The 24,717-nt window shown below is 39.8% G+C and overlaps 1 long non-coding RNA gene across 1 annotated transcript in view; it reads right to left on the bottom strand.

Moving 5' to 3' along the window:
• Window positions 1–22,571, bottom strand: part of LOC112991114 (uncharacterized) — a 68,538-nt gene extending 45,967 nt beyond the window's left edge. Inside the window, exons 1-3 of the long non-coding RNA XR_010390783.1 lie at window positions 12,917–22,571; window positions 5,238–5,350; window positions 4,854–4,973 (exon numbers count right to left, since the gene is read on the bottom strand). This is a non-coding gene — a long non-coding RNA (uncharacterized LOC112991114). The remainder of the gene's footprint in view (window positions 1–4,853; window positions 4,974–5,237; window positions 5,351–12,916) is intronic.
• Window positions 22,572–24,717: the final 2,146 nt, after the last annotated feature.

Raw genomic sequence — 24,717 nt, forward strand, 5'->3', positions numbered from 1 at the left:
TTTAAAAATGTATTTTCCCTAATAGATTTGTAACATCTCAGCATCTGGCTAAAAACATCTGCACATCTGCATCTGTCATCATTTTTGTTGATGCTCCTGGAGGTGTTCAGCTCTGTTCCAACTAGTTTGATTTTTTTTACATTTCTATATATATTTTTTGTAATAAATGCAAATGAAGTCCTCTCTTATGTACATTTATTTGGTCTGGTAATAAACAGAGCCTCTCTGGTGATCAGCTTACTCCTCAGCTTCGGTATCTACAGCGAAGCTGCCCCCACTCCCTGCAGTGGTGTCTGACTATGGAGGAGCAACCAACCCCTTATGCACCCGGGCTGCTGCTGTTCAATCCTAGGGGGCTTTGTCCCACAAACCTGCCTCCTGCTTCAGCAGCTTTTGGGAAGGTTTTCATTGCCAGAGCGGGCCTTCATTTGCTAGGACAGCTTTAGCAGCAGCCAAGTATAGCACATGGGCCATGGTAATACCCCAGCGGCACTGATAGGAGAGGAAGGGGATGGCCTGCCTACTTATGGGGGGCATAGTGGTGGCGAAAGATGATTTATGTAGTCAGGGTCAGGTAAAAGCCTACACAGAAAAAATGTCATTCTTTTATAGCAAATATAGCACTGTGGATGTCAGCAGTGAAGCTTAAGGAGGTACCGTAGGCATGTGATTCCTCTGCCGAACACCTTTGACCGTGGGGTGTTACAATTACATACAGAAGAGGTGAAGAAAAGTTGCTAAGGCTGCTGCCGGAGGCATTTCCCTGGCGAAGAGCAGTGCCTGGAGGAAGGCAGCACTTTGAAGAGACCGGTTTTCCTTAGAACCTCAGCGCAGTAACACCACCAGGAATACTCTTGGGTAGTTATGTATCAAAAGCCACAGCTCTTGTAAGTTATAACAATTATTCTCATACTCTCTGGTGGATTTTCTTACAAAGCTTGTTTTTTTAAAAAACCCTGATTTTTAAAGGATGTTGTTTCTTACCATTACTATTTATATTATTTTTTGAAGACTGTGACATACAGTGACCTAAATGCTACAGAAATATAATATCTCAATGTAAACTACACACAGTAAATGTGATGAATGTGGCAAGATCAGATTAATGGTTAAAACTATTTAGCAGCCTCATCTGTCTTGAGATACAGAGGCATGTCTATACCTTTTCTATTAAGCTGTTTGCTTATTTGAATATCTTAATTAGAACATTTTTCCAATGTTAAAAGCATGTTAAAAATTAATTTATAAGTCCAAGATCGAATGATCCCACTGTTTTTACAGAGGTGGCTTCTGTAGTCAGCTGCAGCGTATGAAACGGAGCTGGCTCTTTCTGAATATTGCAAACGTAACGCAGACAGAAGGTGCCAGACTTGGATCACTCATGTCTTCTGTGCCCAGAAAAGGAGGACAATGATTAGGCTATAAGGCTGAGGGCAGACATTTTTCATTACATGTTTGCACAACACCAAGCACACTGATGAGACCCCAGGGCACTGCAGATGATAATAGAGTATGCAGCTTCTCTGGGCTGCCCTGCTGTGATCCCACCCCTGAACTCATAGACTTTTATTGTACGTTTGTCAACACCATTTGTGCTGTCCTGTACCTCTCTGATGAGACTTCTAATAATATAGCTTCTAATGAGTGCTGAGAGCAGTGGCTTTTTTTTTTTTTTTTTCTTTTTAATGACTGAATACATTTCCAGTAAACTGAGACCACCAAACTTCACGCACAGAGTTTCAGAGGCAGATTTTGGTTCCTTTTTACACAGAGCAACATTTAGGCTCAGGTTAATAAAAGCAGAAAGTGGTTCTTTATATCTAACAATGAAAGCACAAAACTTACGTACATGTAGACTGAGAAGACGCTTGCACATTGCAATATGCAACAATTGTGGTATAGCTGGAGGAGGAAAAAGATGATCTGCGCAGGACTAATACGTGTATATCCCATTACTGGGATCCAAGTACCCTTAATTATATTGTTTATATGAGACTGAATTACTATGCTGCTGTCAGACAGTATGACTAGTACCTCTGGGGAGTATCACGAAAAGGACATGTGTATCTCACGAGAATATCCAAAAAAACTAGATTTTTAATAAACATACTAATCCATCCTAAGTAGCTCACATTCCAGCTACAGTTCCATTTTTAGGTTATTTGTTGTACTTAAAAAAAAAAATAGTGTCATGAGTTTTGAAGGGTTTTTTAAGGAAGGAAAGAATAGCTACCTTTGTATGCAAACAGTTGGTGGGGGAATGAGGAGCTTCCATTACACTTAGAGCTGCCAGCTAATTGAGCTGCAGGGAAGGGGCCAGGCTGCAGTCAAGTGACCCATACAGTAACATAAGCTAAATGCTCCAGAGTGATCTGGAGAGCTAATCATTAAGTTGATCGGTAGTTTTGGCCTCCTGGGAACCTTAATAAAAATCTTTAAAGCAAAGAAAGTGCCCATTACTGAAATAGCTGGTTGGAATATCTCATGTCAGGAAAGATCTGACCTAACAATTTACTCCTTAGTCAATATCTCAGATTTTCATACAGGATAACTCTTTCCTCTATAGCTGTGTTGGAGGGCCAAAAATTTAAAGAAAGGAATTTGCCCCCAAAAAAAGAGAATCGCTCCTAAAAGTGACTTCAGTGTGCTGGACACTACAAAAGCAAGCTCTCCACAAAAGGGTGGAGAAGAGCTAAGAGCCATAGCTATGCCAAGGAAGATTTCACCATCAGCACTGAGTATGGACAAACAGCAAAGACATTCTGAATTTTGCACCCAAGTTACAGGTGCTACCTAGGTCCTATATACAACTCTCTACTCAAGATTTGCACTGAAAAAAAAACATTTTCCTATTAACTCTGTGTAATGTTCACCTGTGTGCCGAAATTTAGAGTAGTGTATATATAAAACTGTAATACAGCTTTGCAGGGTACCAAACAGGCTGCGTAGTTCAATGCTGGCATGAATGAAGCATATGGAAGCATAACTCTGTTGAAATGCCAGTTAGGCTAAAATTTTTGGACCTACAAAATGTGCTTTAAAACCAGGTCTTCATCCAAAATTATATTCTCTAATTTTTTGTTAGAAAACTCCAAAATTAAAATAAATTATTTTCCTGTTAATTTTTTTAAAAGAGAAAATATTTTTAAGCATAATAAATATGACTTTTCCTCTTTTCTGCCTCAAAAATAACAGATTTAAAGGCATACATCATTTGAGATTTTTAACACACACACACACACACACACACACACACACACACACACCCACCCGCCACCTCTGGTAAATCTTCTAAGTGTGGAAGAGGTAGGGTAGAAAACATGAACACTACATCAGCCAGGACAAAAAGTTCGACAGAACTAAATGTATTGAATTTGTCTGTTTCCAGGCAGTATATACATTGGTGTTTCCATATGCAAATTCAAAGAGTTGAAAATCTAGTCCAAACAAAAATCACTGGATTAGACAGTAATGCATGGCCAAAAAACATCTTCCAAAGACCAAATAAAAGAAAGATTATGTAAACATAGGTAACATGAAGAGATGTCTTGGGTTGTATGTTCTCTAACTTGACATATTAGAAGCATTATGAAACGAAACCTTATCAAGTCAATTATACTATGAGAAGAGATAAGCTAATTGGATAGAGTAATTCTGAAAGCTATGTAAAATGTACAGTGTTAGTACATGGCCTTGTGTCGCTACAAAATAACATTTCATCTTGTGGGACCACAATTTCTTGTAACTTTTGATTTTTAATCAGAGCAATGTTTGCACAGTGCTATTTACCCATACAGAATTATGTATACTTAAGCACATTATTATGAGACACTAGATAGCAAGTTCATTGCTTAATTACTTCATATAAAATTATTTTTAGACCAAAGATATAATGAGAAACTAATGAGTTCCCAGGATGGCCGAAAACAATATTACAATACAATCTGCATATTTGTGTTCCAGAAGTATTTTTTGTATACTCTTTAGAAAAAGACTTAAAATTCAAAACAAATCATATTCTTACAAATTTGCCTCAGTTCTAATATCTGTGATTAAAATTAAACATATCTGCAGTTTGAGGTACATATATGAGAATGAAAACATACTTTGAAATGCTCTAAAAATTGAGTCATACCAAATGGACTGAGGATATCTTCAAATCTGAAGAGCACATTAGAATTTTTAGGTTTCTGAAAAATCTCCATGTCTATTTGGAACCTGCTGGATAGTTGTAGTTTTGAGCTGTGGTCATGATTCATTGAATAGTTTCATATTTGCTATAGAAATTAATGCTGTGTATTTATTTAGGACTCTATTCCCACTGAAAGTGAGACCACCAGTTTCAGTGAGTTCTGAATCAGATCTTCTGCGGCCACACCTAAAAATATTTATCTCCATTGCTCAATACTTACTGCAACAAAACTAATTTTTCTGAGGGATTCACACATTAATACATTATTTATAATTCCTTTCATACTAGATTGTTTTGCATGCTGTAATAGTTGCCCACTTACAATCATAGCAACTAAAATTATACAGCCAATATTTAACCTGTTTACTTGACAATAATAGCCAGTATTGTGAGCACTAAACTCCATTAGATTAGAGCACTTGGGTCAAACTATTTGACTAAACTCCTTATTTAAAGGAGTTGCCTGCGCTTCTGTTAACAATCTCAGATTTAGGAGATGATAAACAGAGAGGCAAACATTGTGTATCAGCTACCTCTTGGCAGATAGCATTCATTCTGAATGGAATGTATCTTTTCTATAAACATTAACTCATAAAGACCTGAGGATATTGTGTATTTATTCTCAGAGAAATGTTGCAAAACATCTTGACAGTTTACTTACCCCCTATTATATATGTAAACCGTATTTAACCTCTTCCAAGTCACTTTCAAATATCCATATTCATCTAACCCCAGTATCCTCAGGATTATCATCTGATGATAGTTTTCAGTTTAGTTCAACCTAAAGATGCACAAACATTAGGTAATGGAAATCTAAGCAATTCAGTTTTGAAATACAGGTGATACAAATATTTATTTCCTTTCACAGTTTGAATTCATTTTTTTAAAGAAGGCCTCTAGTCTACTCACAAATTCCTCTGAAGTCTAGGCCACCAAACAACCACTGTCTGTTCGAGGCAAAATAAAAAATTTATCGAAAGCTAGAACTAAGTCTTTAAATAACAATGAAGCAGTCCTGGCACAGGGTATTTTTTAAAAAGCATACCTTCTGTCTGAGAGTGTGTCTGAGAAGAAAACACAGATGCATCTCTTCAGTCTTGAGGCTGCCCATATCACGATAGGCAAGCCACAACAAGGACTAGAGCACCTCGAAGGGATCTGTGAAGAAAAACATTGATTGCTTATGATGAAGCGAAGCTCAAAAGCTGTCAAATATTTTGGAAGAGCTGTTAGAGCATAGGGAGCCAGTGAAACACAAGGCACCACAGATGCCCTCATCAAATATGGCAGTTGTTTTGTGAACACGGGAGACCTCCCCTCTGCTCTTTTAGGGTGGCCAGCCACGCATATCCAAAAGCAAAGAAAACTGAAGATGCAGCTACAGTCAAAAGGGAGGGAGATAACTACATGATTCAGAGCAAAAAGTCTCAAGACTCACAGTGAGAGACTGTGATTGAACATGCATGCCTGTGTCCTGGGATGGCTGGTCAGGATTTGTTATCTAAGAATTCCCCAGTTCTCTGAAGGCAGTTCCACACTTTATGTACCCCTGGCTAAAGGTATTGGTGGAGTCCCAAAGTCATATAGACAGAGGGTTAATTAGCCTCACCTGTTATTGAAATAACTTGGCCAAGGTAGAACACCCCATTGACACTACTATTTTGCACCCAGTTTGGGGGCTGGGCTGTCCTAAGATAACTTTTGTGTTCAGTTCACACAGCAAAAACATGTTTTTACTTGTTGTTGCTATTTTTAATTCTTGATTAACTAACTATGGGCCAAATCCTAGTTACCTTACCCCAGAAAGTGGCGCTTCTCAGTTATGCATCAATTTCAAAACCGGCATAACAGAACTAAAGCCCTTCTCTGCAAACATATCCCATTTCCATTAAAGCTCCTTTCCCTGAAAACTAACAGCCGCAAACTGCCACGGCAATGACTGCGATCAAAGAACCCTTACTGTTATCACCATGGCGCACTGAGGAGAAACCTTGTGAAATGAACACCAACTTTGGATCTTGGTGTTGGTTGTCTTTGAGAATCTTGTGATCCTCGAGCAATTCTGCCAGTTGAGTGGCACATTACAAGTGGGACAGCTCTGGCCCCCAGGGTTTGCAGTGGCTTGTTCTTCTATCTGAATTTCATTTGATCAAAATCTCATGGTAACTACCATAGTCTCAACAGAGATTAATTACACAATGCCTGTACTCACTCACACAGTCTGCTACGGTAATTATATTGGCAGATCCCCTAGGGGAGACACAACTGAAGCGATGAGACATCTTTTGCCAGGAGAGCTTAAGCCATTTTATGACAAAAGACTGAGTTTACACAAATTTTAAATAAAATATTTTTTCTTATTTTTGGTTAAAATGCACATACATTAGAGCTTCTGACTATGTTGGGAGCTAATGTTACGCTTAAAATTAATACAACTATGCTGGCGAAAACATTTAAATGTAGGATAAACTACTTCACCTAAATAGACTCGTCCCAAGTATAAAAAACACAGCTAAGTGTTAGTTCCTAAATTCTCTCCATCTGCAGCCCTGGTTACTTACTGATGCTGCTGCTGTGCTGTTTTCCAGCAAACATGTTGGGCTGCATTATGTCAAGATTAAGTGTTTCAGCAAAGCAGAGAAATGCTTTCTCAAAACTACACAAATCTGCAGCAGGGAAAACATTACCATGAAAAAGAGAGCTCTCCTATTACAAAACATGGGAGCAGTCTACAAAGCCTTGTGTCAAATGCTACTGAACTATCACAGAGAAGCAGGTCTGTACGGTGAATTACCATTCACTCAGCACATCACATCCCCCAGGCCCGAGATGAGCTCATCAGCATAGATGTGTCCGCAGCATTACACAGAGATCCTGACCTCCAAATCTACCCGTCAAAAGCAGGCCAAAGCCCCAAGCCAACCAAGCACAGACATAACTTTATGTCAGTTTGACTTAAAACACCTACCTCAAATAATAGGAATTATTTTTTGCTGCTCAATAGGAATAATCTTCAGAAAGAGAACTAGATTCAGCAAAAAAGATTGTGCCCTCAACCTATCATCTGATGATTTCACAGGGTGGAAATCTGGAGAAGGTCTTAGAAGAATAATAAAGATTTACAGCTCAGTGTCAGGCTTTAAATATCTTGACCTCAGACAGAGCAACTGGCGTGAACACAATCCCAGTGGAGTGCTCTATGTTTCTAATTAACTTGATTTTGAAGCAATGGATGCTGTCCAAAGATTTACATAAATAACAAATACATTGAAAAGTACAGATTTCCTGGGGTGTTTTAATTTAACACTAACCAGATGCATTTGCAATAAAGGCTGAATTAAAAGTGTGGTGCCTTAAAGCAGGGAAATAATTTACAATGGAAAACTTCCTATGTAGATGGAATATGCCCCAAGAGATTTGTATGTTGGCTTGTAACAATTCAGCATGGCCAATATTTTAAATGCCCTTAGCCAGGTCAAGCCCTATGGCGCATTCATCAGTCATTGGTATGAAAATCTGGTTATTAGGTTCCCTAAGGAATATGTATTTATTAAACATTCACATTACCATGCTCTGCAGGGCCTGTGCAGGCATGAAGTCTGTGAGAGTGAATAGAATTCTTCCTGAATAAGGTCTCCTTCTATTTAGTTAACGACACTATTTAAATGGTGCTTTTCACAGACATATCTCACAGTGCTCCACAGTGGTGGTGAGCTCCAAGTAAATGGGAAAGCAGACACAGAAGGAAACCAAGTTGCTGAAATTCACACTCAGAAGAGCAAAAGCAAGAGCAGAGCCTGGCAGGGATGCTGTTGGGGGCCTGGTCGGCTGGATCAGGCTGTCACATGAGAGAGAAGGAAAAAATATTTCAGTCAGCAAGACTTTGGAGGGCAGAGGTCTTGCAGAGTTTTTGGACATATAGGTACGAATGGAAAATGATCTCACTGAGTCCACTTAGAGCCCGTATTCTTTTTACCTGCTTCCTTGGTTTTCATTTATTTAGAACATTTGCAAGACAAGTTTTTTGCTTAGAACTTCATCCGTTCCAGTTCACCTGAAATCACAAGCTGCTGACTGTGAAATCACAGTTCCTCATGATGAATGAGGCAACATTTGCAATACAACAAAAACAATTTCTGTCTAAGGCCAGAAAGAAGCAGAAAATTTCCAAACACATAAGATACCATGCTTAAAAATATTATTGCTATAAAATATTATCCAGATATTTTCTGGAGATTTATAGACTGGATCTTGAGCCACTCCAGATATTTTCTGACACTTCCAAGGACTTTTTCTGCACCTTACTGGGAATTTCAGGCTCTGGAAATTTTCTAGGAAATTTTCAGGAGCTCTCCAGGTATTCTCACAAAGCTTTCAAGGATTTCTCCCAGTGCTTTCTAGGAGTTCCCCTGCTGCTTTCTAGGTATTACACTGCTGCTTTCCACCAGTTTCCCTGATGCCTTCCAGGAATTTTCCCATTGCTTTCTAAAAATTCACCTGCTGCTTTCCAGGAATTCATTTCCTGCGTTCTAGCAGGACTGACAGCCCCAGGCTGGGCCGAAGCAGGCTTCCAGGCCCCCGGGTAGGGTGCAGGGAGGGCCCAGGAAAGGCTGCGCCAGGGCTAGTAGGGCTATCGGTGCACTCAGGGCCTTGACAGCACCTAGGATTTCTAGGATTGGAAAGCACCTTCACTGAATAATTTCAAAATTCAATGTCTTGTAAAATAACCCTAATTAGAATCACTGCATTCCTAAACGAATGATGGATTTCTATAGATTTTTAACAAGAGAGATTCTGAAATGAAAACAACTGTTTTATCCATTTATAATCCATTAAAGGATATATTTAATGATGGGATTGAGGGAAATTGTTTCCTCTCCCCTCTGGAAAAATTCAGGAAGTTATTTCCATATAGAATGAATTAATCATAAACTTAATTTATAGGTGTGGTTTCTCTGATTGTACTTTCCTCTTTTTAGTACATTACCTGCATATCTTACTGGCCCTAAAATATTTAAACCATACACTACAACTGGTTTTCATCATTCCAGTTTAGTGCACATGGTAGGAAATAATTGTTAAAAGTTCCAACTACAGAATTCTTACAATTTTTTGTAGACTTGCAGAGGTTTAAAGGTGATTTGTACAAATCTTTGTTATTTTTTTCATTACTACTGATGCATTCTCCTTTGCTAATTATAGACAGCTGGCCAGCCAACGTTTTTCAAAATATACCTGGTGATTGGTTTCAGTGAATGCACTTGGATTCCCACACAATCCAAGTTACTGTTTAGTGTGGGAATGAAGATTAAATGTGAAGTCCTGTCTCGGCATTTTAGGTGTATCCATTGCATAATGAAATGAGACGTATTATATAAAAGCACACTTTTCCTAACAGCTTTTACTACTTTAAATTTCATTGTTCAGTATTTCATATTTAAAAGGTGGGGAGCAGTAAGTATTTAGCAAATACATGGAAAAGAGAACAAACCTTCCTACACATCATTTGCCAGCTGCTACACAAGCTGTTGAAACACTCACGCATATCATTTTCAATGCTCTGTGCTGGAAACTGAAGGTTGGATTTTCCACACTCCAAAATCAAGTAAGGTAGAGGCAGAATCTTACTACTGAGGACAGAGGTATTCATTGCCCCTTGCTATGGAATATACTGCAAATGCTCTTGCAGCTCAAATGGTGGAGTGGAAACAGCAACTCCATAAGTTTGCTGTCCCCCTCAGCTAGGTTAGTTGAGACATGTTATGCACTAAATCCATCTTAAAAGGATACCTGCCAGCTTCTTTAGATTGCAGATCCTATGAGCTATCAAACCTACAGCTACAGCCACCCCTGAACAACATTCAGATGTGACACCATGCACATTCTAACAAAGAAGTCTTTCTTCTGACGTTTTGCACGGATTTTAAAGTAACTGTAAGTTATTGCTTTCAACCACTAATATAATATGCATTTGGAGCTTCCCTTCAGGGTATATCATACATGAAGAACATAAAAATGAAAATGTGATAAAAGTATAAAATACTGATACTTTAGAAATACTTGCTCTAATACTTTTAATGCCATGTACTTGGAGCCAGTTGTTCATACAGTGTATGAGAAGGTGTTTAAATCTGTTTAAGTAAATATGACTCATGAGAGTTATTCACACTAATCTTTGTTTCAGGTGCTCAGGGATAAAAAGCCCAGAGACAAAATCCCTGCAATTTAGCATATGCTGACAGCCATCTGGAAAACTATGGCATGGCAAAGTTTTACTATCAACAGGCTCTTGATGCATTTGCAGAGTTAGGTAAGAAAACTGCCTTCAATAAATACAATTTTATTTCTAATAAAACTTTATTTTCAGCTCTTTATTGATCAGTTCTATTAGTCTATAGCAGACTGAAGCCTAGTGCACAAATCAGCTCAGGCGTCAAATGATTTTTGAAAAATATCTTCAAAAAATTGAAGGGCTTTTGATAGAGATCATTTGATTAATACTTTCCTGAGATTATGGCTCTCCAACTAAGACACAGGCCTATCAAAAATCAGTGAAAGTCTGTAAAAGCATATAGACCTGATTCTGTTCTTGTTTACAACATGGTAAATCAGGAGTAAGCCCACTGAAGGCATTAAAGCTGTACCAGTGTAAAAGTGGTATAAGTCAATGGAGTATCAAGGCAATATCTCCACTTGTGCACGGGGTATTTTTCTCTTCAGAATATATATTGAGAAAGCTTTAAGTTTTCAACATGTATGTGTCTGAATTATCTGTGATACCTAATTTTTTTAATTCTCTGATTTTATATCTACTTGACGAATCTATAATCTCACAACAGAATGAATGTTCACGTCTTGGTATTTTCTGATGTCTACAGAGTTCAGCATTTTTGGTGTATGAACATGATTGCCAGGACACAGAAAGAAACATTTCCTTTCCAGGCTCTTCTCCCTTCCCCAGTCAGAAACAAAATCATAAAACAGTTTTACATAACTGCCAACCCAATTTGCTTTTTCATATAATTCAGACTTTGTGTTATATATTAACATGTATCTTCTCATCCTCACTCCCTGTCTGATAACACAACAAGCTCCTGATTTAAAGACCACTGAAATCAATGGAAACACTCATATTCATTACAAAGCACACTGCATTAAGCAAAGTGAGAGATGAAAAAAAACACCATGCAAAGATACGTGAGCCTCCCATGATACTTCAGATGAATAGCAGTTGTCCCTAACATGGAACTGCTTACGATTCCTGAAACAGATTTCCCAACGTAAAATTAAAACTTAACTAAAGAGAGCTTGCCCCCCGCATCCATGCGTATTAGCACATGCACACACTAAATCAGTTTATTCATTCACTTTGTCCAGATAGTGCCCTGAATCATCCATGTTTTGGTCCTTCACATCTTTCTTTGCCCAGTCTTTGTTTTTCATTTGAATTACACAGACGGAGTAAGAAAATCTGCTATTGTATGGCCTTTTACAGACAATCAGCGCAGCTGATGGCAGGTCTGTGAAGGACTGGGTGCTACTTATTTCTGCCTAGGTGACTTGGAGCAGGCCATCTCCTGTGGCAAACAAGTACTGACTCTATTTGGAGAGTCAAAGGTATTTTGTGTTTGCTCTCCCTGTTTGTTCTGTAACGCACACAGAGGAGGGAAGACGGAGGGTTTTCTGTAGGCACTGGAAAATAACGTCAGCTGCACTTCTCGGAGAGCCTGCTCCCTGCACAGCTCTCTGTTCACTTCAGTAAGAGATCCACGCACCTAACAGTGAGTGAACTGAGCCTTCAGCTGCACCTTTCTAAATAAAACCCTTCCTCCCACACAGTATCAATCAGCTGAATGGTGATGAAAAGAACTTGCCAGGAGAGGTTACTTTAAAGGAATGACTATACCCTCCAGCTTGCCTTTATTTTTATTTTAAAGAATCAGTTATTTGAAATGCTGCTTACTGAAATGCATTCTGCTGTTCTTAAACTTTAAGATGATTATGTAACCATTTTACTCCTGATGAATGCATTTCATAACAGCTAACTAGGGAATCTCACAGTCCATAATTAATTAGCGAAAAGCATCTTATGTAGAACCTAGATTATCGTGAACAGCAGGTATTGCTTTAAAAAATAAAACAAAACATAAAAACCTGATGCCAGAAGGGATAAGACCACCATAGTAATGATTTTCTCAAATTTTGCAAGGCTACATAGCTCACGGAGCCCCTCTTCAGAGGTGGTCTGAAAAAGAAGCAAGAATGTTCACCAGAACGGGAAATGCATGCCCACTATTTCAGGGAAATAGTGTACCGTGTATGCTGCAAAGATGAAATAAAAAGGTGTTCAAAGAACACTTTAGAAGAAGAGGTTTGGACAAGAACACAGCAGGTAGTGTGGTGTTAGCATATTCCATATTATAAAGTGGGCTCTGATCTGCAGTTCAGAGAACGCAAGTACAAGCAAAAAAAATGACCCCTCTGAAATGCACCCGAGACAGCACTGGTTAGAAAGTCATGAAAACTCAAACAAAAAAATTTCTAAAATTAACTTTTCCACCACAGTAATGATGCCACTGTGATCATTAATAAGGTGTACTGTTTGCATTTTGCCTCACAAGAAATATTCAACCATTTAGAATTTCTCGTTTCTTTCTTTTTTTTAAACAGGAAACATCTGACCTCCCTCAAGAAATGATTTTAGGGAAAGTAAGCAATACTTACTGATGTGAAGCCCATCAATCTGTTCCCCGCGAAGACGGCTTTTCATACACAGCGCTGCTCCAAGTCTGGGGCAGGGGAAAGAATTACAAGACAGACATAACCTGGAGAGGAGAACACACTGTTAAGATAACTGTGAATTTGCTGGGCCTCCTGTGCCTCTCTCGGCATCACTGCTAAGCACTCCGTGAGGCAAACTGGGGTGTCCAGGAAGGGCAGACGACAGCAGCCGCTCCGTCTGGATACCTCTGCGACTGTGGCAGGTGCAGTCTAGCTTTTCAATCAGCAAGCTCAGATACCAATAGCAGCAGTGGCATGGGCCATGTAAGCCTTTTGGGAAGCCTGGAGACTCAAAGGTCTAATCTGTGCTAAATACTCATGCTTCGTGAGTTTGCTAGACAGAAACTTGTGTGTACTGCAGCCATAGCTCCTGTCTGCGGTATATCATCTGTAGTGCACACCATCTTCATCACAGTGCAAAGCGAGAGGCTGCAGAGGATCCCTGCTCTCTTCCACTGGTTCAACTTTCATATGAGTGAACTGATGCCACCAAAAATTAAGAAAATAACTTGAACATTGACTCTTAGTATCAGTTAACATAAATTCAAATGTGTGCAGCTTATTTGCATACCTAAAATCTAATGTCTTTCAGTGGACTTATGACTGACTCAACAACCTGAATAATTCATGGAACAATCTGTGCCTGCTGAGTAATCACAGCTGGGACAACTACTGTCTTGAAACTTTTCTTACAGACAGCTTCTCCCTCCTTAAAACCCACTGGATGTTATTTCATCCCTTTGTAAAGCATGCTCTACCTTACCATTTGGCCAGGGGATGGATACTTGTTATGTGCAGTCCTACTCATCCTGAAGAAAAAAAACATGAGCACATTTTTCTGTTTATAGCAACTTTACAACACTTGCATTAATTATACAAGCAGCAGAGATTATGCTGTACTTCAGACCCATGATTAGTACCAATAACTAGTATCCCGTGCAAAATATACACCACCTAGAAAATTCAGTGTCCCAGAAGACAGCAGAAATGAACTGGCCTTTTAAAGAATTGGAGTCAGCAGTCCTATACAGCTAAAAAGACTCTGCTTGCCCTAATGAGTGAGATGCAACTAAAGATAACCAGAAAATTAGAGAGAGAATAAAAGAATCATTTGTACCAACATCCCAGAGAAAGCTTTATACAGCAGTGTGTTGTCTGGAAAAGCAGGTTTGGAAACATGAACAAGGAATCTGCCTGCTGTGTTCAGGAGAACAGTGTTTTGCCTACATTTTTTTGGTAAATAAAAAAGGATTTAACCAATTAAATATCTGGCTTCAGTATCAATTTCTTCTCCTAATGGAAACAGCCTGTAAAATTCTGAACATACGGGGAGTGCAGGCTGGTGTCTACAAGATTCAATAAAACTCCCAGTACTGTTATATCCAGGAACTGAGTATCTGTCTAATGAGAGAATGCAATAAATTGCTTCTCCCTCTTGTTTGTGAAGGCTTGTGAAGGGCGGACAGTGAGATGCCTTTGTTTTCCAGAGCCGGCAATTTGCAGGTCTGCTTAGACTCCTTAAAACAGTGCTCATTGGCTCTCTGGCTTATAAAGATATTTAAAGCACCTGTACTAACCTAGGCACTTCTCTCTATGTTTTCCAGCTTTAGGCTATTCTCAGGCCACCACTACAGCATATTCTGTAGGTAATCTTTACAACCTGGTTCCCCTGCCCTATTTTTTGTAACATTAGTTAAAAGCAAATGACACGATTGTCACTCCAACGTATCAAGCAATAGGCCAAATCCAAGGAGCATAATTCTGGCCAAAACTTCTTAAAGAACTGGAACCGGTGCATCCGCGAAGGCCCAACACAAAGCCTTTGTTTCTGTTCATAATCTGATCCTGGATGAAGGGAGAGAGGGAGGAGGAGGAGCTGGGGCAGGCGGGGTGAGATGAAAAGCAATGTATGTTTTGGACTCACAATTGAAGACAAAACTCAAAGCAGCTTGGGTTCCCATTTCTGTGAAGTGGGCATTTCCTGCCCTCCTCCTAAACTTCCTGATTCTTACAGTCTTCTCTCCAAAACCCCATTGATTCACAGCTGCACAAAACACTTCAGCCTAAGATCAAAGTCTGAATTTAATAATGCAGTTCAGAATAGATTAATTCTGTATAAACATAGTCCCTTCTGTCAGTTCTGAAGTGTCATCAGATATACTAGGAAATCAGTTGCCTGTATATATAAAAATGTAATTCTGTTTTCTAACATTAAAACTTACTGATTTTCAAACTTACTGATTAGTATTAAAGCTTAGTGATTATTATAGAAATATTGATTCTTTAAAATGGTACCATGCAAACCACTAGAAATCCTGATCCAATCCTCAGCTTGTTTAATAATACTGTGCTTTCTATGAAAAAATACATTTGCTTTCTTACAGAAACTATCTCCAAAAATTTCCAGAGACAAGCACGGTTCTGTTACATATGAACAGCAAATTTAGTAAGTTATAGTCATATTTCTAGTTGATTATATTTAAGCGCCTCGGAATATCCATCTTCTCTATAAAACTGCTTCTGGCAACACATGAACTTCAGTGCCCTTGGCAAATGTGACTTGTTAATATTAAGTTGCCATTGTTTAAGAGACTCAGGACTGAGGGATGCACACAGAGTGCAATAAATTCCAATGAAGACACTATACATCCATACTAAGCAGCAACAGACATTACTGATACAGTTGAAATCTGTACTATTCATCACTTCATACCACCCAAATTCTACTCTCACTTATATTCCCTCAAGTTGAAATTTTAGTAAAAAAAACTATTAGTTTTTGGGAAAATCTAAAACACAAAATAAATAAAAAAGTAAGGGAACTTATACACACAGGAAATGCCAGGAGTAGCAAAATTATGCCAGCAATTAAAAATGAAAAAATATATATCAATTTTTAATAAACCTAGGAGAGAAAGTTTTCCGCAGAATACAAGGATGGAAGGCCTTGCCACTGCTGGCAGCACCCTCTCGTTCTGCAGTTGGGTGGGGGAACAGCACTGTCATTACAGACTGCTGCCACAATAGCGAGGGCAATCGACAGCGCTACGGGGCGATCCCGACTGCTGCTGCTGGTCGATGCCCTGAACATACATCACCAGAGAACTCACGTAAACTGGCACTGGGCAACAGTTGCTGTCTGAAGCACAGGCTAGCTCTGTGGTACTGGCACACAGTACGCTAAAGGCTTTCACCCCTGCATGCTGCCATTCCCAGCAAAGTGTGTCCTAGTGAAGTTACAGAGAAAGACAGCTCTTTCTGGTTATGCCGATTTAGAAAAAAGGCTGCACAGTGCGAGTACGTCAACTTTTAAGAAGTGAAACATGTTGGCTAATAAACACCGTACGTGCACGCAGGATTTGGTGAAATTAGGAATCTCCTTTCCGAAGTTTTCCAAACACACCACTTCTGAGAGAAAAAGAAGAAATTAAACTCTGCTGTAACGATACCTGTTTTTATTTTCTTTCCCTTAAGTCTGAGCAGCACGCAAGCTTCTCTATCTCCCATGCATGGACAATTCGTTTACCTGACAGTACAAGAGCCTTTTTAAAAAGCATGACAATATCAAGCTCTTTTGTAGCATTTTCCATCTGAAGATGACAATGATTTTTGAAAAACTGATCTAATGATCCACTGCTGGAAAGACATGCTGAAACAAAAACTATCCCTGTGTTGTCCCTAGTTTGCAGGTAGAGAAACTCGTGCTAAGAGAAATTAGATTCACAGAGCTGGTCAGCCTTTAACCTGGAATAAAAATTTAGGGGCAAAAATCTTTGCCCACTGAAGACAATTTTAATATTTCACTGACTGACAACGGGATCCACCTCTCATGTTAAAACATGATCTGCCCCGTGCTACAGGGACACACTGTTTCCTAAGAGACAAGCACCAGCTAACAGCAGAGTTTATAAAAAGCCAGGTCAGGTTTTTTTCCCCTCAAAAAATACATAGCATTTGTTTTTACTGCTGCACCTGTACTGGCTTGAACTGACAAATAACAACAACATCAAATATCACAAGAACCAGTGACCCGAGGTCCTTTCTATAAAGTATACTCACAAGTTGGTACCTAGCAAGCAACACAGTAAAATCACTCCAGCTCCTCACTCCCATACTGGCTTAGACGCAAAGAACAGATGTTATGGCCAAAGTCTTTTTTTCTGGTAGACATCTACCTAGCTGGTTCAAGATGATCCAGGACCAAAGGAGAGCGCACAGCCAAGACAAAAGCAGAGCACAAAATGCTAAAGATGTACAGAGCCTGTTTAAGAAAAGCTATGTGCAACCATATCTCATCTGTACATTCAGTTGTAGCGTGACTGAACACACGAATCGCCATAGCTTGCCCCACAGTTATTTTGGCTACTTGAATGTTCACATAACAAATCACTGTCATGGTGAAGAGGAGAGCAAGAAGCACCAGTGTTTTAATGCAGCAGTAAATCTGTACGGCAAGAGGCCTAGACTAAAAGCTCATTGTATGAGTTAATCAATCATGTATCGGAAAGCTCATCCAAAGCAATCAGGAGACTAGAATAAAAAAGATCAACTTCTCTTCGTTGTATCTTGTGGATATTCCCTCTGTGAATCTAGGTTTGCTTCAAACGCTGTCCAGTCTTTTGCTCTTGGGCAAACTAATCTCAGGTTTTCACTCCTGCCTTGCCGTGGCCACTAGATGTCGCTTTATTAAGGTTATTTTTCTAGTCTCCGGGTTTTATTAGTGTTAGTCCACAACAGGTGGTGACCTCTTCATTTCATTCTCATTTTAAATCGTAAATTTTAAACTAAACTGGTGGATGCTGATGAATCTTCTGTCGAATTTAATAATGACAACTGTTCCATATTCCAAAATATGAGATCTCAAAACACGGTGGCAAATTGAGAAAAAAACCCAAAAGTTAAATCACACTCTATACTTAGAAAGTGTAAATGTCACCTAAATTTGGCTACTGCATTTGCCATCGGTGACCAGAGTTAGAGCTCCACAAAATCATACTTTTGCTGTTTTCATAATTCTGTTGCCTACATCTGAAGTTACAGAGCTGGGAGAGAGGGGGCCCTTGGCGCGCACCAGAAGCACCGCGAATGCTTGGGAGCATGTGGCGACCCTGAAAGGAAAACACGAAGCCTCAGCTACCAGTTCCTGTTCTTCTTTTGTGCGATTCATATGATGAGTCAGAAATGAGGCACCAGAGCATGAAATGCAGAGACATGAACACACTGTGAAAAAAGCAGTGGCACCTGCAGAGCAGGCTGTGTCATTTTGGCCTACTCCAAAGTAACAAAGGTGCTGCCAGGCACAGCATTTACAGTTTAAAAGCTCCATATATTTTATTCACAAGGTGATAATTCTCAGCTTTCTGATACTTCTGACTTTGAATCTGAACTGAAAGTTTACCCTTGCTGGGCATGACCCAGTTTCAAAATGGTTCTCCTTTACTGCCAAACAGAAAGCTTTGCACAATTTTGGTACCAATATTAAAGAAAGCTGAAGTGAAATTGCAACTTATTACCAGTGGCAGGGTTAGTCCACCTTACACGAGGAGGCACCAGCAATTTCCTTGCTATCCTGACAATACAAAAGGTATGCATGTTGCCTTCAAATACACTGGGGTGAGAGGTAAAAGCCTGAACAGATAGAAAGGTATGAAGTGTCCCCAAGTAAAAATAACTGGAAATGTGGAGAAGGTTTCTAACCACCAATGAAGTTCTGCATCAGCCTCCCAGGAGAGGGTAAGATGCACGAAATCTACCTTGTTATAGGGCAGACCTTGATTATCAGCTAGGGAGGGAGGCATGTGGCATGCCTGCTTGCCCTGACCCGGTGGCTCCTCCAGCCTTCGCAGCTCAGCCATTAGGAAGGAGAGCTGGCTCAGAGATTATTACTGCGCCTCAGGGCTGGCAGACAACACAGACAAAAATCCTGGGACAAATTCCTAGGGCTATAGAATATTTAAAAGACATGCAGAACGAAGAGAACACAGTTTGCTTTTAAGGTCTATTCCAAAACATTGTGCACTTCAAAGTAATAACTGTGCCAACTCCCTTAGTGTGTTAGTTCCACCCTAGCAGCTGTAAACTCATTTCTAAAGAGTTAATTGTCTTGTCTGCCTCAGTTCAGCTGATTATTCTGGTTTCTAGTAATTAAGATTGCATTTCATGATTCTCAGCCTTATTAAATTAATGTTTACAGTTTTGTATGCTAGAAAATACTTGTCATTATTTTAATTAAATTATTCATAAATGGCATTGGTTCCGCTTCAGATGTATGTATAATGAGAACAGGACCAGGCAAATGCATCATTCATCATAAATTTTGATGTATTTTTGTCTGTTAACTGGAAATACATGGAAGTGTTCACTTTAAATGCAAACCTTTCTAATCTATCTTCCTGCTTTTTGAAAAAAAATATTTTCTTCTTCAAGCTAAAACAAGGAAATCATTCTTTACTCATCTTTACACCTCATTTCAGGCAAATTTTTCAGCCCTGTCATGGTTCTGAGAGTCTACTTGCCCAGATGCCTCAGTGTGTTGCAAAACACACTGAGAATGAGGAAACTGCTTTTTCTCCAGTACTGCCATACATACGTTGTCAGCACCGTAGTACAAAGCAAGTTTAAGCCTCATACTCTATCCTGTTACAACGTTATCCAGAGTGCATCCCAGCATATGTGAATTTTAATTTTTTTATATTACTCCTTGCAGCCAGAAGACTGACTGTTTTAATAACACAGATCTAAAGCATCGGGCCAAATTCAGTCATCCCATTGAGACCAATAGGGCATATCCAATTTATGCTGTTGTAACTGAGCCATTTCTGGCTCACACCAGGGAAATTGAGCAAAATTTGGCCCATAGTACAAAACGTAAAATGTTTTGGGACATTTTCTGTCCTGTGAATCGATCAGCTAGCTGGTGGAGAATGGGTTAGTAAGATGCTTATCTCCCACACTACAACAGAGTCGGCTTTGGGAGGAGGAAAAGGGGCTGTAACAAGTCAGTGGCTGAAAGTCAGGTCATCCCTCAGCTTGCTAATCTGCTGCAGGTCTGGGGCAGAGAATCAGAAGAGCTTTCCCTGCTGCATAACCAGAACGTGACCCAGCAACTTACCATCCACTTAGAACCAGGGACAGACTGCCTTAGAAATACACTGAAGCATGATCCAAATTTAAAATAACATCGAAAACTATATCCTGAAAGGTTGGATTTAAAATTGCTCCCTCTCCTCTCTGAGCACACAGTTAAATTAAATGCCTTCTGTTGTACATAAAAATAATAATCTTTCTTCGCTCTTCTCTCCTTTTAGAATTCTTATTTCCACTCTGGTGTCTGATTTAGGCCCAAATGATGATAAAATTTCCAGGCACAACCCCAAGGAACAGTCCGGTACAATGGAAATCAGATTGCTGAGAGTTAAACAGAGCTCAGTTGTTGTGGGTTTAATCAAAAGTTTTGCTGGCAAAGTCCTTATAGCACAAAACCAGATACACTGAAGATGGGCTTTAGCACAATTTTAATATGCACAGTGAATCTACTGGAATCTAACTTGCCAGTATATCTAAGAAGTAGTCTAAAATGAATATTTGGTATTGACTTCTTTCATTTGAACTGATCATTTTCATTGATGAGGGCTTGTGGGAGGGAGGAGAGGAGCAAAAACAAAGGCCGTCTATAAGGAATAAAGGTACATACACATTTACGCACATATGCTAAGAACTACAACAGAAACAAAAAGAATCCACAAATATCTGCAAATTCTAGATAACACCAAAACGTATGGCAAAATCTTCATCTTCCTGCCACCAGATTATTGTACAGAAGTGATGAATGAATCATACCTTCTACAATGACAACTTCTTACTCATTACATAGTTTAGCCCTGGGCAATCTCGTGAATCTGTCCAAATACCTTCTTTGGCTGAGCAGGGCAGATATCCAGCTACCAGCTCTCTCCATATGTTTCTGTGTCCAGTTAATTGTTAACCTTTGCTAATCTACTTTCATGTTTGCTGATAATCACTGTGACCAAGGATGTTAGAACAACCTAAGGCAATCTGAATATAATTCAGCAAAGGAGCAGACAATAAGGAACAGTGAGGAGCACAAGTATAAGAGGGGGCCAACAATGGGAGCACTGTTTTGAGCACAGGATATAGGAAATTTGCAGAAAATTGGAGAGAACAAATAGGAGGAGAGCTGGAAAATCAGAAAAGCTGAAAAAAAATTTTTTTTTACAGACATGTATTTCAGATGCCTTCTTTTCTGATACATTTAGAAAGTACAGGTTATCGCTATTTGCAAATCATATTCTTTCCAGGTTGGAATTCTTCTGGGAGGGAGCTGCCAAAATCCAACCTGCTTTCCACAAACCAGTTGTTATCAGATCATCTTCAAATAATTGTAGTTTCATTTTTATGACTGTTAAAATATTTATTCACTGTTTAATTAGGCCCTACATACTGATAGGCAGGGTATGTTCGGTAGCATTTTATTTTATAATGTATGCACTGTCGAGAAATCATGACTCACAGCTCAAAGGGTGGTTTTTTGTTTTTTTTTTAACATTCCATTACTAATTTCTGTGGATATTATTCTTGTATATTCCACCAGCACCTTTCGCCTTTTCTTAAAAATAACCAGGAAGTTATCCTTTGGGTATGTTGCCACAAAATTATCCTGCCTTTCTCCCTCCAGTAAAGCTGCAAGAAGCCTGCCTGTCAGCAGAGGCATTAGCCATTTTGTTCTCAGGCCTGCTACAGCCTGCTAAGGATCAGACTGTGGTTCCTCTGGAAAAGTTACATTTGTTCTTGCTGCTTTCTTTGTTGTCTACCTCAGACTAGAAGTACATGGTTGCTATTTGTGTTTGCCCAAACAGAAGTGTCTGAACTGCAGGAAAGGGGCATAACTCTAACAAGCACAGAAGGATTCAAGGAGCCCCGCAAGGTCACATGGCCCAAGAGGCCTCATCATATTTCAGTTTCTCACAACACTTGCTTCTTTTATCCATTGTTTCTCTTGAGATTTTTCTTCAGATCACACACAAATGAACTTCCGTGAGGTCACCTCTCCTAGGAAGGGCTGGTGTGAAGTGGTTGCTAAGCCCTGCTGCTGTTTAGGTCTGCTCTCTCCTGTCATGTTTTGCTGGTAGAAGAACAGACCTAGATCTGTGATGTGACAGGTTTTCTGCAGTTCTCACTCTGCCAGAGGCAGCTGGTTAAAGTATTTTTCCAGATAGGCTTATGGCAATTTGCTGACATATGAATGCAGGGAAAGGTCAAAATTTGGCTCCCAAATTCTATAGTAATAACAGTTAATTCTTATATAATGCATTGTAGCTCTATGAGCACTTTCCAAGGAAATTTCAGTTACTGTTCCCATGTGACAGACAGCAAAACACACAGAGCATGACCGTAGCTGAGCTGCGAAGAGAACCCAGAGTTCTGGCCAAGTGCCCTTTCCATGCTGCATTTTACTATTAGTTAACGCAGCAGGTAAAATAAAACACTGTCCAGCAAGATCACTGATGCAGAAACATTTATAGGGCAAAATTCAGGATAAGCCAGCGGCAATGCACTAGAGTTGCATTGTAATTGGAGTTACATACCGCAGACACTGCTAGCCCTGGATCCTTGCGAAGCATGGTCCCCCCTTCAGCACTGATCCGGTGCAGTACTGGAAAGAGCATGAGGCAAGAAGAAGAGAGGGTGGCGTGAGTCAGACAATCCTGTCTTTTTAAAAGAGGAAAATAGCTTCTAACACTGCACACAGCTACACAGTTGGCTCCAACTTGTTCTAGTAAGACCTTGTTCAAAAGCATAGTTTGGGGGGCGGGGCGGAACAAAACAAAAAACACCCTATAGCGACTAACAGGAAATGCTAAAATAAACAGTTGGCTCCTGCCAGTCTCAGGGAATTTTCACTACACTCCGAGTAAGTTTAGAGCTGTGAGAGGAGTCGAGCATTAGAAACCAAAATTCCTCTCTATGCCAGTGAAACATATTCAGCACTGTCTGTAGTCAGGGGATTTTTAACTTCACCACGATGATTCAGATGTAGGAGTCACATCTGAGAAAAAGTGGTGCAGTCACAATACCCGCAAAACACCCACAAAGTCTCCACCTCTCTGCTCTCTCTTTCACGGAGACCTCCTTATGCTCATGATGCCATTTGCTTGGAGATAGTGATTTCGGTGATACAAACACCCACGTCCTGTGTATAGGGCGGGAACCACCAACTCACTTCACACAAGCCACACAGGAGCAACCAGGAGACACAGAGCCATTGGCTAAGATAGGGCAAGAAACAGATATGTGGGTCACAGTAAGGCCTGCTCTCAGAGCACAAGCGGCTGAGGTGAATTACTGTAATTAAGAATTACTGTTCTGATCAGACACCACCAGATTCTGTTCTTCAGTGTGAGATTTTCGCCCAAAATGGTAGGATTGGTGAAAATATCCTGAATTAAGCATCTGAATCAGACTCCAACTGCCGCGGTCAAAAATTGGATGCAACTGGCATCAGCCTACTTTTTTACGCTTCTGATCTGGAACTAGGACCACACGGGGGCAGCGCAGGGGGGGAGTAAAATCCAGGGATGTGAATTAAAACATAAATCTGAGTTTCCTGCCTCTCTATGAAGTCGGAAGAGGTAGAGCTGTGTCTACTAGTACAGTGGCCTGCCTTCATCCCACAAACTACAGATGAAAGAGTAACACTTCAGCCTCCTTTTCTTTTCCTCTGTCTTTTCTTCCTCCTCCCATTTTATTTCCTTCTCACCTGCTGTGAACATTTTCTTTGCCAGAGAGCTGTGGTTCTGAAGTGCTTCAGAGACTGAGACTTCAGCGCACTTTGCTCTGCAGACTTACATGGACTGGATCCTCAGTATGAGGGAAACCGTAAGAGGCAGGGAAAGCTGTACGCCAGGCCTGCAGCCTGGAGGGCTGAACATTCGGTGCTAGAGCAGAAACTCCAGAACGGCAATTAAAAGCCCACTGATTCCCTCGCATAAACCAAAAGGCAAATTTCCCTGGAAAAACAAACATGACCAGTGATACTTGTCTTAGCCAAGCACCATATTCAGAATATTTCCCTGGACTGGGAAACTCACTCTGTGATAGCTCTCAGCTAAGACCTTTTTCCCCTCAAACCTTCAGCAGGGTTAATTTCCCTAATTCCCTGGGACAGCTGTTCAAGTGTTTTTTCAAGATGGAAGCAGCTGGAATCCTTTAAATCCACTAGTTCAGTTTTAACTGCAAACATGTTCTTAATACATGCAATACGTATTTATACAAACTCCAGAGTATTAATTTAAATTTGTCTACAATGAACTTCATTGATCATTTAGCTCCACTGTCATCTTAAAGAGATAAATCTCCTAGGAGATAGCTGCACTATTCTGCAATTTCTTTATCTTCGATTTTGCTTTCATAAGCAATTGATTATTTAAAAATTGATATTGCCATCACATACAGTTAAATACAGTGATAAACAAAAGAGGTCTCACACAGATTCTGGAGGTAACGTACCATTTCGAATGATCACACTCAGGATCCTGTTCAAAGACAGATTTTTATCCATTACATGCTTTCTCTCCTACTGTGCTATTCTCACTAAAGCACAAAATATTCTTCTTCTGTTTCCACAGGCACTGTGTTGTATCCCCTGTATCATCTATGCCAGCCACAGCTGTGACACTGTATCCTTGAAGAAAGCAAGAAAATTAATGATGTAAAACCCTTCTGTT

This window comes from Dromaius novaehollandiae, chromosome 10 (assembly GCF_036370855.1).
Source record: "Dromaius novaehollandiae isolate bDroNov1 chromosome 10, bDroNov1.hap1, whole genome shotgun sequence".
Lineage (NCBI taxonomy): Eukaryota > Metazoa > Chordata > Aves > Casuariiformes > Dromaiidae > Dromaius > Dromaius novaehollandiae.